Below are 12,772 nucleotides of genomic sequence, written 5' to 3' on the forward strand. Positions count from 1 at the left end.
GTACATTGGAAGCTGACATCAGAACAACATGTTGAAATTTCACATGAATTATTTTTGCTACAATATTTGAAAAAATCATGATAAATACAATAAAAAAACTAGTGAAATTAAAAAAAATAATCTGGTACTGATAGGGATGGAACTCCCGACCTCTCGAGTGTAAGGCGGACAGGCTACCATCGCCCCAAAGTGAATCTGTTACGTATTACCCGACAATTAAATGTATATATTAAACATTTCAATTACGACAGCGGGATGAAAATCGTTTCACATTGAAATTTATGTATTACAGCTTTTTTCTACGTAGAAAATTTATTCGGCGCTAATTTCTTATCATCAAACACCCGTTTACATTGTTATTCAATGTTGATAGCAGTAAGCGGGACGCTTTATAATCCGTAAACAGCAAGCGTCTACTGACCCCGTTTATAACTATGCGCATAGTGGGTAGAGACCACCAATTGTTTTCCCATAGACTTACATTATAACATTATGGCGTGTACGGCCTTCCATACATCGAAACATGTATATCTAACTACATAGTTTTCAAGAACTGTCTTAGTTCTACCAAAATATCGGACGAAAAACATATGAATAGTGATACTTTATTTAAGTAATTTTCGTGTGAATGAGATGACCCCCTGTTTACATCGTTGGCATGGCGGGAGAAATTCGTTTGATAAAACTTTTTTTCAATACACATAAAATGTAGCAAATTTTGTCAAAATGTATAATAAAATACTGTAAATGCAGTGAAAAAATATCAATTTTGAAAAAATAATCTCTTCCTGGGTTTGTTTACATGACTGACCAATCAGAAAGCACAGACGTAACCTTATTCCCAGGTATACACTTACCTCATTCCCAGTAAGTTCCCTGTACTTTTTTGAATTGGTGGTCTCTGACCTAGTCTACTTGAAGAAAACCGAACAGCACCGATTCCAATAAAAACCATGAATTTTTAATTCGATAGTATACACTATACCTGTTTTCTTTTTCATACCTCTAGCCGTAATGCGACGCTGTCGGCGCCGGTAGCTCTGCTGTAAATTAGAAGGTTACAGTTGCCAGCCTCTCAGTGAACAGAATCAAACTGGGGCTGGACTGTATGCGTAGGGGAATACCATTCCAGGAACGAATTGTTCTTGGAAAAAAGGAGTTAAAATGGTATCGCGTATGGGATTGTGGGATCAGGTAATTCAGGTTCCTTGTAGCTATGAGGTGGTTATGGTCAACTGCAATAAGACTGTACTTAATTAAAAAATATAATAAGTGAATTTTTGATGCGGTGTTGTTCAAGGGATTGCCAGTTGAGATCTTGAAGCATTTGGGTTACACTGCTTGTTTGACCATAGTTGTTACATACGTATCGAGCTGCAGATCGTTGTATTCGTTCAATTTTGTATGTGAGGGATTTTGCCGAGAGTGTCATATAGAGGAATAGTATTCAAGCTATGGGCGGACATAGGTGCTGTAAGCTGTTTCTTATACTTTTCTTTCTGTTGTTTGTTTTGACATTTCTTTTGATGAATCTAAAAGTCAAAAAGGGTCAAACCTTTAACATGCGGTGTAACATGTCCAAATACAAAAAACAAAGTATATTTTTTAACAATGCAACTAGTAAAAAGGCTTTATCGAAATCGTATGCGAGAAATGTAGCATTCACCCTGGCAAGAGTCTTTTGAATAAGAGCAGTTAATTTGTCATTATGGAATTATTTTGTAAACTGATACACAAAGTGGAGAAATCATATTTACTGACTGAAAAACCTTGTAATCATTAAAGGTATATTAGATCTAAATTTCATATTTAAATACATCAACAATTACTTCATATAGTTTATGTAAATACGAAATAAAGAAATTCATGTGTATATACAGTAATATGCGTAAGGTTTAAAACAGTACATACTATACATGTATAGGTAAACACAATATAAATGTGTACTACCAGTAAAAACTGGCTGGGGTTTTTTAACATTCAACTGTTATTACATGATATTTAATTATGAATATAGCCCTGCATGCAAACTTAATTTATATATTTAGTAAAGTTAAATACATTTGATGAGGATTTTATAATTAGAAGTAAAAATCTAAAGATAAAGATGGTCATAGGATATCTCAAAGTTTAAAGTTATTTAGCATTTTGCCAAAATTTTAAACCGTCCAAAAGTGTTTACCAGAGTTTCTGTACTCTTGGTCGAACGCTATATAAGTTACTTTGCCATTATACACATAAATATTAAGCATATGCGAAAAAACCTTTAGTTTTCACGTATAAAAACTGTAGTTACACCTCTATGAAATAGTTTGCTATTCGTGTGTCATCTTGTCTGTCTGTTATTTCACACGATTGTCTATGTTTTTGTACATGCTACTTATTTTGTTTACTTGTAACATAGTTAATATTACATACGGGACTTATTCTATTTTACGAGAGGACGAATGCAGCGCAAGAGATACGGTTTCGGATTGTAGGTTATTGTAACAGAACTCCGCTTAAGCCGTTGCTAGGGGTGTGTTAAGTGTTGTAGGTGTCAGTACATCTCATGAACCGGCGCATCTAAACCAAGTCCGTTTCCAAAGGATCTTCGAATAGATTTGATTAAAAAATATAAAATACTCCTAAATTTATCTATTCTCTGCTGGCAAATAGAATTTAGCAGTTCTGTCAAATTACTCTTTCTTGTAAAAGTAACAAGTAAACACTGAGATGAGGCAACCCAAAATATATGTAGTTTCTTTCGTATTCAGATGCACATATATGAAATATCTGCTAAGGCACATTTGTGTAGGTTAGTAAACTGAATGTCTTATTTCAATAGAAATACGTAAGGAATTTTGATATTAAAAACTTGTTTTCACAGATATTATAAAACAATACATAATTTTATACATTGCTTTAATATCAAAACTTTAGAAAAGGGTATGTCAAAGTGCATGCATTTTGAATTCAAGACAGAAATTACAACGTCACTACGGCACTTTCCAACCCTTACCTGTTTCTGATTTCTTTATAAATTGAATTGTTGTACCACACACTGTTGTATATAAATGTATGTATTATAACTATATCTATTTTATAATTCTGTTGATATGGGCCAGTGGCCGAAATCATGGAGCTATAAGACATGGAGAGAGCTCGAAGGTACTTCAAAGGTTCTATGTGTGGAACTGCGGTATTGTCATCCAACATCAATTATCTGTTAATCACTGATAAGTGGGTGTTAATTATCTTACTTGTTGAGCAGTACGGAGTTTGCCGATAAGCTATCCGTGGACAACCGAAGCATCGAGAGGTTCCGTCAAATTCCATACATCGGTGGTTGCAAAAAAAAAAATATTACTCCTTTCTCTTAAGAACAGAACAGAACAGAACAGACTTTTATTAAGACTTATACATAAGTACATCGTCTAAACACATCTTTAAACATTTTTAGCTCGACTATTCATAGAATAGTAGAGCTATTGGACTCGCCCGTGCTTCGGCGTCCGCGTCGGCGTCCGCGTCCCGATTTGGTTAAGTTTTTGTATGTAAGCTGGTATCTCAGCAACCACTTGTGGGAATGGATTGAAACTTCACACACTTATTCACTGTGATAAACTGACTTACATTGCACAGGTTCCATAACTCTGTTTTGCTTTTTTACAAAATTATGCCCCTTTTTTGACTTAAAAATTTTTGGTTAAGGTTTTGTATGTAAGCTGGTATCTCAGTAACCACTTGTGGGAATGGATTGAAACTTCACACACTTATTTACTGTGATAAACTGACTTACATTGCACAGGTTCCATAACTCAACTTTGCATTTTACAAAATTATGCCCCTTTTTGAACTTGTATGTAAGCTGGTATCTCAGTAACCACTAATGGGAATGGATTGAAACTTCACACACTTATTCACTGTGATAAACTGACTTACATTGCACAGGTTCCATAACTCTGTTTTGCTTTTTTACAAAATTATGCCCCTTTTTTGACTTAAAAATTTTTGGTTAAGTTTTTGTATGTAAGCTGGTATCTCAGCAACCACTTGTGGGAATGGATTGAAACTTCACACACTTATTCACTGTGATAAACTGACTTACACTGCATAGGTTCCATAACTCTGTTTTGCTTTTTTACAAAATTATGCCCCTTTTTTGACTTAAAAATTTTTGGTTAAGGTTTTGTATGTAAGCTGGTATCTCAGTACTCACTAATGGCAATGGATTGAAACTTCACACACTTGTTCACTGTCATGATCTGACATGCACAAAGCAGGTCCCATAACTTTTTTTGCTTTTTTACAAAAGTATGCCCCTTTTTCAGCATAGAAATTTTTGGTTAAGTTTTTGTATGTAAGCTGGTATCTCAGTATCCACTAATGGGAAAGGATTGAAACTTCACACACTAGTTCACTGTCATGATATGACATGCAGTGCAAAGGGTCAATAACTCAACTTTGCATTTTACAAAATTATGCCCCTTTTTGAACTTAGGAGTTTTTGGGTTAAATTCTTATATGTAAGCTGGTATCTTAGTACCCACTAATGGGAATGGATTGAAACTTCATACACTTGTCCACTGTCATGAGCTGATAAGCACTATGCAGGTTCCATAACCCTATTTTACTTTTTTACTAAATTATGCCCCTTTTTCGACTTTCTTATTCATTCAAGCGACAAGGCTGTTAAATAGTCGAGCGTTGCTGTCCTCCGACAGCTCTTGTTAACATGTCATGTGTATATACATGGTAATAGTGTAACATACAAATGAAACATTTAGTAATATGATAGAGGAAATATGAATTGAACATGTACATATTTTTAATAATAATATGAAGCTAGAAGTATATGATATGGTAACAGAGGATGAACATGTTAATCAGAATTATTTAAAATACCATTACGAATACATAATGCTTCCTTGACATAACTGCGCAGCTTTATCAATTCAAACTTATTATCAGAGTTTAAAAGTTGAGGGTATTTGAACACAGATGGGTGAATATAATAATTACGCTTAATGTATTTGTGTCTAATAAGAGCATATACAAACAAAATGATACTCGTCTTCAATATCAAGTTGGTTACAAAATATATAGTAACGTTCATTACGTGGGGTATTGTTTCTTGTATAACTGCCCGTTTGGATCCTTAAAGGATGGGCAAACATACGCAGCTTACAAAAATATATACGATTCTTCTTTGATAACATGTTCAAATATTTTTCGTACTGAAATTCGTTTTTAAATATTTTATACATATCAAGAACAGTACTATTGCTTAAAGATGCAAACCATTCCTGTTTAAATGTATCTTTAACTCTACATTTAAATACTTGCACCAATACATTTTGTACATCGTTAAAAATATCTGCAAATCTATAATCAGTTAAATTTTTTCTAACATTAGTAAACCAATTACAGTATCCTTTATTACAATCTTCAAGTGCTTACATATATGCAACTTTTAACAATATATTATTTGTTCTTGATAATTTTAACCAGTACTTTATAATCCGTACATATATATTAATATATAAAGGATATCTACCGAATTCCCCATATACAAAAGCTGAGCACGTGTTAATTTAAACTTGTAATAACCGTTTGCAAAATTTCAGATGTATTGGTTCTATTTCTTTTGATTTTGTATAGCCCCATACTTCACATGAGTAATATAATATAGAACCTACAAAGGCATCAAATAATTGGCACATAATGTATGGTTTTAGATCGTAATCTTTACACTTATTCAACAATGTATTTAAAGCTTTAAGTGCTCTACCGATTAATATTCTTGGTTTAGTACATAATTACCAGTGTAATTCAACACTGTGCGCAAATAATTAAAGTACTCTACAACCTCGATATGCTGTCCATCACAGGTCCAGTTTTCATTAGGCAACAAACGCCCTCGCTTACGAAAAACCATGATTTTAGTTTTTCTGTATTAACTTTAAGTCCCCAAGTATTGCAGTAAGAATAAAGCAGGTCCAAATGATGTTGTACTTCTGCAGGTGACTTTCCTATGATGACCATATCATCGACAAATAGCATCATTATAAAAATTATATCATCTATATTTAAACCGGAATTTAAGTTATCTTGTAAATACAGTTCTAGGTCTTCGACAAATAGAGAAAACAATATCGGGGACATTACCTCCCCTTGACGTAGGCCAATAGCATATCGAAAATAATCAGAGTATGATGCACATTGTTTCACACATGATTTGACATTTTGGTACATATCTCTAATAATACTTAATATTTTACCTTGAATACCAGATTTATACAACTTTAAATATAGCGCATTTCTATAAATAGTATCAAAACATTTCATCATATCGACGTACACAACATACAATCTTTTATTTTCGTTTATATGTTTTTGAACCAATGACATCAGTAAAAATATAGCGTCAACTGTTGAACGACCCTTTTTAAATCCGAATTGGGCGTCCGAAATAATATTATTACTCTCACATATAAGCTCGATGCGTCTATTTAATATAGTCGTGGACAATTTTGAAAAACAGTTAACGAAAGTAATCCCCCTATAATTATTAACATCATTCGCACAGCCTTTTTATGCAGATGTACAATAATGCCTTCTGTCAATTTATCAGGGTAATATCCAGAGTTCAAAATACAATTAAATACATCACAAATATGAGAAGTTAAAATATTTGCACATTCAATAAAATATTCATTCAACATACAATCATTTCCAATTGTTTTGCCACGCTTTAATGACTTAATAGCATATCTCACCTCATCGATACTAATCGGATTATCTAATTCAGGATATACAGTATTAGGCTAATTAAAGTCGTTATTATCACAAAATGATTCAGCCTCATCATTGGTACAGTCAACAGTATTGTTACTAATATTTAAAGAAAAAAAAAAACATTTAACTCATCTAGTGAAATACCATTTCTTACAGTTTTTGTTTTTGATTTAAAATATTTCCAGAAATATTTTGGTTTCTGCTTTCTAAGATTTTCAATTTCCTGCATTTTAATTCTATAACGTTGATTTTTCTTTTTGCGTACTAAGTCCTCATACACTTTTTTCTTATGGCATAACTCAGTACGACTATTGTCATTTTTGCAAACATTATATAAGTTCAAGGCATCTAAATAATGAGTTCAAGCATTAACACAATCTGCCTCAAACCACTCAGCATGTTTTATACATGAAACATTGTCAAATATGGGCCCTAAATTGGGCTTTAAAATCATTATCCCATCTATATTTGGCTTCAGAATAACTATATGGGTCAGGTGTTTTATTATTACAATATAATGAAAAATGTAACGGAGCGTGATCACTCCACTCATTAAATGACCCGATTGTAAAATATTTTAAGGTTTAGGAGTATGTCACCAAAACACAGAAATATTTTATAAACGAATAACATCGTTACCAATATTTTACCTGACCATTACATGTTCTGCCGTACTGTCCCGTACTGAAAATATTCTGAAAAAGTTGTCCCCCTTTGAAAATGAATGCCATTTGTAAAGAAATAAAAATAAACAATCGCTGAAAACTGTGTTCCACCTAGTTATGTGAAATTTCAACACTCGCACGCTATTACAAATGCATCAAAACAAACATGTGTAACAGTTCCTTGAAAATGGTGAGTTTTTAAAAGCGCTTGACTGTCTGGAAGTGGGGCCTGTTTAAACAATTCTTTTTTCGGAATTCAATGGTTATATCAGTATACTGACACTTGTTTTGTAGAGTAATATAAGTAATATACACGCTATCATTACAAAAACAACACAACAAGTGTCAGTATATTAAAATAAACATTGAATTCCGAAAAAAAGACTTCCTAAATGGGACCCGCTTCCGGGCAGTCAAACGCCTTCAAAAACTCACCATTTTCAAAGAATTGTTACACATGTTAGTTTTGATTCATTTGCAATCGCATGCGAGTGTTGAAATTTTACATAATTAAGTGGAACACAGTTTTCAGCAATTGTTTATTTTTATTTCTTTACAAATGGCATTCATTTTCAAAGGGGGACAACTTTTCCAGAATATTTTCAGTACGGGACAGTACGGCAGAACATGTAATGGTTAAGTAAAATATTGGTAACGATGTTATTCGTTTATAAAATATTTCTGTGTTTTGGTGATATACTCCTAAACCTTAACAATGAAAAACTGCGCTCATGCGTTAATAGGTAGTCAATAACCGATGATCCGTTATGGGAAAAATAAGTGTATTTATCAGTATTACCTACTCGACCATTCACAATACGTAAACATGTAGATTTGCAAATATCTAGTAATATCTAGTAATTTAATACCACGATTATTTAATCTAGTGTCTACTGAGGCCCTGACAGAGGAAATATCTGGCTCATAATGTACATCATCAGTTAAAGAATTGAAATTATCATGCGTTATAAAATCGCGCTTATTGCCAACACGATTATTTAAATCACCAAAAACAAGTACTTTCCCAAGTTCTTCAAAAGTAGATATATCAGTTTCCAACAAATCAAATAGATCAAAATTGAAAGTATTGTATGCGGGGGAATCCTCAGCCCATATATAAGCACCACACAGGTATATATCATTTTCAATACGAAAGAAATTTTTGTCTAACTTAAGCCAAATAATAGTGTCAAAATCATTTTTAACAATTGTTATACCATCTTTTAAATGTTCTTTATAACAAATTAAAACACCACCGCTATTTCTTCGAGCATTTCTATGCTGAAACTTTCTTTATATATTATGTGAAATGTAACCACTTAGGTTAATATTACTTTTAGAACAAGACCAGGTTTCAAAGAGAAAACAAATATCATGGAATGAAATAATATTTACAAAATTGGCACACTGCTGTTTATAAGCAGAAAGTCCCTGTACATTCCAAGAAAGCACAGATAGCTCACCCTCAACGTGTCCCTATTCCTTCACGGCTACACCGTCGATGTAGAGCGTATCATACGCGATCCACGCCTTCTTGTCTTGTCTCCGTGCTTCTTTCATCTTTGGAAGTAGCCTCCATCGTTTTGCAACCACTTCCGGGGGAAACTGTTCAAACACATTATACTTGGTATTTATATGTTCCTTATACTGCCTGCGCACAAGTTCTGTTCTGTTCTTATATTTGAAGATATGTCATTTGATATATCATTAATATGGACTAAAGTTAAAATTGGTCCTAACACCGTTCCTTGAGGTACTCCTGAGTGTACGGTTGAAGATCATGAGCTGGAACTGTTGACTATAACTCATTGGTTTCTGTTAACTAAGACTGCATCTATCCAATGTAAAATGTTCGTTGGGATTCCGTATTTATATAATTTTAATTTTAACAGTTCGTGGGGTACGGTGTCAAAAGCCTTTTCGAAATCAAGTGTAAATATAACGATTTGTTGAGAATTGTTTATTGAAGTAGCCCAGTCATTTATCACCGTGACAAGTTGAGTTTCACAACTGTGATGTTTACGAAAAGCATGTTGATGTTTATATAAAAAAATGTTTGGTAGCTCTTAAAAAAAGTCAGTTTTATTAAATAGATTATATAGTGAATACTATTTACTGGTGTGTCCTTCTAGATGTTTTGACTAAATATCATTATACTTGCCATTGATATTTGTCAAAATTTGATGATATTGAATAAACGCAGTACAACTTCAAAACTTTACAACATGCCATTGATTTAAGAAATAATAAATCTGTTCCGATAAAATATGGGCAGGAGTTTGGATGCGTAATAATTAAATCACGAGTGCGTAGCACGAGTGATTTAATCATTCGCATCCAAACGACTGCCCATGTTTTATTAATTGATAAAATTATTCGAACATATTTATTATTTCGATTCTAACAACGCAAATAATTCGCATTTTACAGTACTACATTTCAGCGCAATACGTCATTCGGGTCATATGCTGTTACAATTTACCCCCTACGGTTAGAAAGAGTTGCATAGCCAATGGAACGTATAGATATTTGTTTCTTTTTATCAGAATGTTGAGAAGTATTTATAATTTAGTAATCTAACAGCTCGCAAACTTATTATGAACAGAATCATCAAATTAGGCGAGTTGACCCTGTGTTACAAGTTACGAGCTTAACTTTATATGACGTCACATCATTATGACGTCATACTTTATGTCATACATTTATGACGTCACCGCTGAATCTCAATTAAGCTAATTGAATCCGCTCGTAGAGATTGAAACGTGTTGTACGGTCCTACACATAAGTCAGTATGACTTTTTATCATATTAATGTTTTTCAAATGATGTTTTCAACCGTTTGGCCCTGAAATAATTTGTATGTAATGGAACTGAAACAGAATCTCTTATGCCACAATCATAGGGGGTGAAATGTAACAGCCAACCATATTTTATCGTAGATTTATGTATAGGCGATTTCGCTATATGTTTATATAGCAATTGCTGCAGATCGTGTTAGAATTGAGAATAAAATGTAATGACACACGTCGGCCATTTCATAATTAACAAATAAATGCCATCGTATGTGACGCTTATATCATCATTAATCTAAAATTCAGCGCCAAACTCCAACACATTGTTACTTCCCCTTATCGGTACAGTAAAAGCGCGGAGGTTGATTCAGCGCCTGATGGTAACCAAATACACGACACTAGATTTCTGACAATGTTATTTCGTTTACCGCTGACTACAAACTATGTTTGCCTGTTTCACAACGGTTGAGTTCTGTCGTTAAGACAATGATATAACATAATTGATCAGAGCATTTAATAATATTATAAAAGAACTATTAACCAGATTAAAACGCGCACGTGTGTCCCATTAAGTTTCTGGTTTATTTTTCTATTCCTAATAAACCATGAAATAAACACGATGTATTCAGTATCTTTAGGAACGCTCAAATATTTCTATATTTCCGCGTTTTGACCAAAATGGGAGGGTGTTTTGACTAGGGGACGTTTTGACTTGATACCTTTTTTTATATAATAGCAGAGCTACCGGCGCCGCGAAGCGGCGCCGACAGCGTCGCATTACGGTTAGACGTGTGAAAAAGAAAATGAATAAAACTGTGTATTGAATTACTATCGAGTTGAAAAATCGTGGTAAGTTTTTGGAATCGGTGTTGTTCGGGTTTCTTCCAGTACGCAATGCTCATAGTAATTAATCAGTTAGACGTCAATAGACGCTTGCTGTTTACGGTTGACAAAAGCGTTTCGCTTACTGCTTTGAACGTTGAATAAAAATGTAAATGAGCGCCTGATAATAAGAATTTAGTGCTAAATACATTTTCTACGAAGAAAGAAAGGTAAAATACAATATTTTCAATGTGAAACGATTTTCGTCACGCTGCCACAACTGAAATTTATTGTATATACTTATATTTGTATTAATGACGTCATACTTCCACATTGGTGCAGTGGTTAGCGAGGTCGCGTTGAAGTCCAAAGGTCGGGAGTTCGATCCTCACCAGAAGCGTCTTTTTTTTTTTTAAATTCTTTTTTATTTCAGTTTTTTTTCTTTTTTTATTTATGGGTTTTGAAAGTATTGTAAAAAAATAATGTCATTCATGTGAAATTTAACAAGTGTTTTGTTAGTGATGTCGGGTTCCAATGTAGTACTTCTGTACAGTAGTCAGTAGATAAAACTTTTTTTTTAAAGTAAGGTTTTTGGATCAAAATTTACAGGCATTGAACTGTGAAAAGCACAAAATGCTCTTCTCCCTGTTAACATATATTTCATCCACAAGCTTAAAAATCACTGACCAGAGTTTACTACTAGGAAAAAAAACTACTGACTATGAATTATCAATAAACATCAAAAAGGCTCCTACTAGTAACTACCATTCCTATTCTATATCAGTTGTGCTAAAACATTAACCATAAAAATGTCATAGACTGTTAACTTCGCAGTTCAGTAAATAAAACAGAAGTTTTTGAGAACTTCGGCAAAAAAGTGATTTTCTCTGGGAAAAATTCTCATCATTAACTTTTAAAGATGGCTGGTCTTTTGGTTTTTAAACAAGCTTTGTACATGTAAATGACTTTCATTCTCCCATACCAGAGGTCTATCGTAGCAGGATTTTGCCTTAAAGTTGGACACATTCTTCTTTCTAAAAAGAACTGTAACTTTCTTTAGTTCGTATATAGGAGAGATCGTGTTTGTATACAAATTCTATTTTTAGAACTGATAAGACAGTGATCGGGTGGGCAGAAGCCGACCGTCCATGTTTTTTGTAAACAGTGATGTTTTTCCTAACGGTCTAAACTTTCTTAAAACACAAATTACATAAATAATTTTTTGATCAATGGAAAGGTTATAAAACAAGCAATTTATTGATTACTTTTAATTGTTATTTCGAAATAAAATGGATTAATTATGAACGCTTAACTTACACTGTTTTTCTAAAGGTTGTGAAAATCACTACGCCGCTTTTAAAATTATATGTCATTTAAAACGGTTGTTCATTGAAAAAAAGATATTTGGTTACAAAAATATGAAGATTGTTAGTATTTCAAATCTTTTTGAATTTTGAAAATCCATAAATGAGCAAAAAAGTTATTAAAAATTAAAAATTCTGATTCAATACGCAAACGGTGTTAAAATCATTTGTTTTGCCAACCACCAGATAAACAGATGTTAACGCGTGACGTCACGGCGATCTCTCCTATAGCATATTTGTTGAGTTTTCGCATGTCAATATTTAATCTTAATGCGTTCTAAGACATTCATTCAGAAATCATGAATTATCATTTATGCATGAAAATTTTAATAGATCTTAAAGAACATAAA

At 33.0% G+C, this 12,772-nt stretch overlaps 1 protein-coding gene across 2 annotated transcripts in view; it reads left to right on the plus strand.

Annotated features, from left to right (window-relative positions):
* The window catches only part of LOC123536344 (uncharacterized), a 377,622-nt gene that overhangs the window by 186,886 nt on the left and 177,964 nt on the right, over nt 1-12,772 (plus strand). The gene's annotated exons all lie outside the window — the stretch shown is intronic.

This window comes from Mercenaria mercenaria, chromosome 17 (genome assembly GCF_021730395.1).
Source record: "Mercenaria mercenaria strain notata chromosome 17, MADL_Memer_1, whole genome shotgun sequence".
In the NCBI taxonomy this organism is placed as follows: domain Eukaryota; kingdom Metazoa; phylum Mollusca; class Bivalvia; order Venerida; family Veneridae; genus Mercenaria; species Mercenaria mercenaria.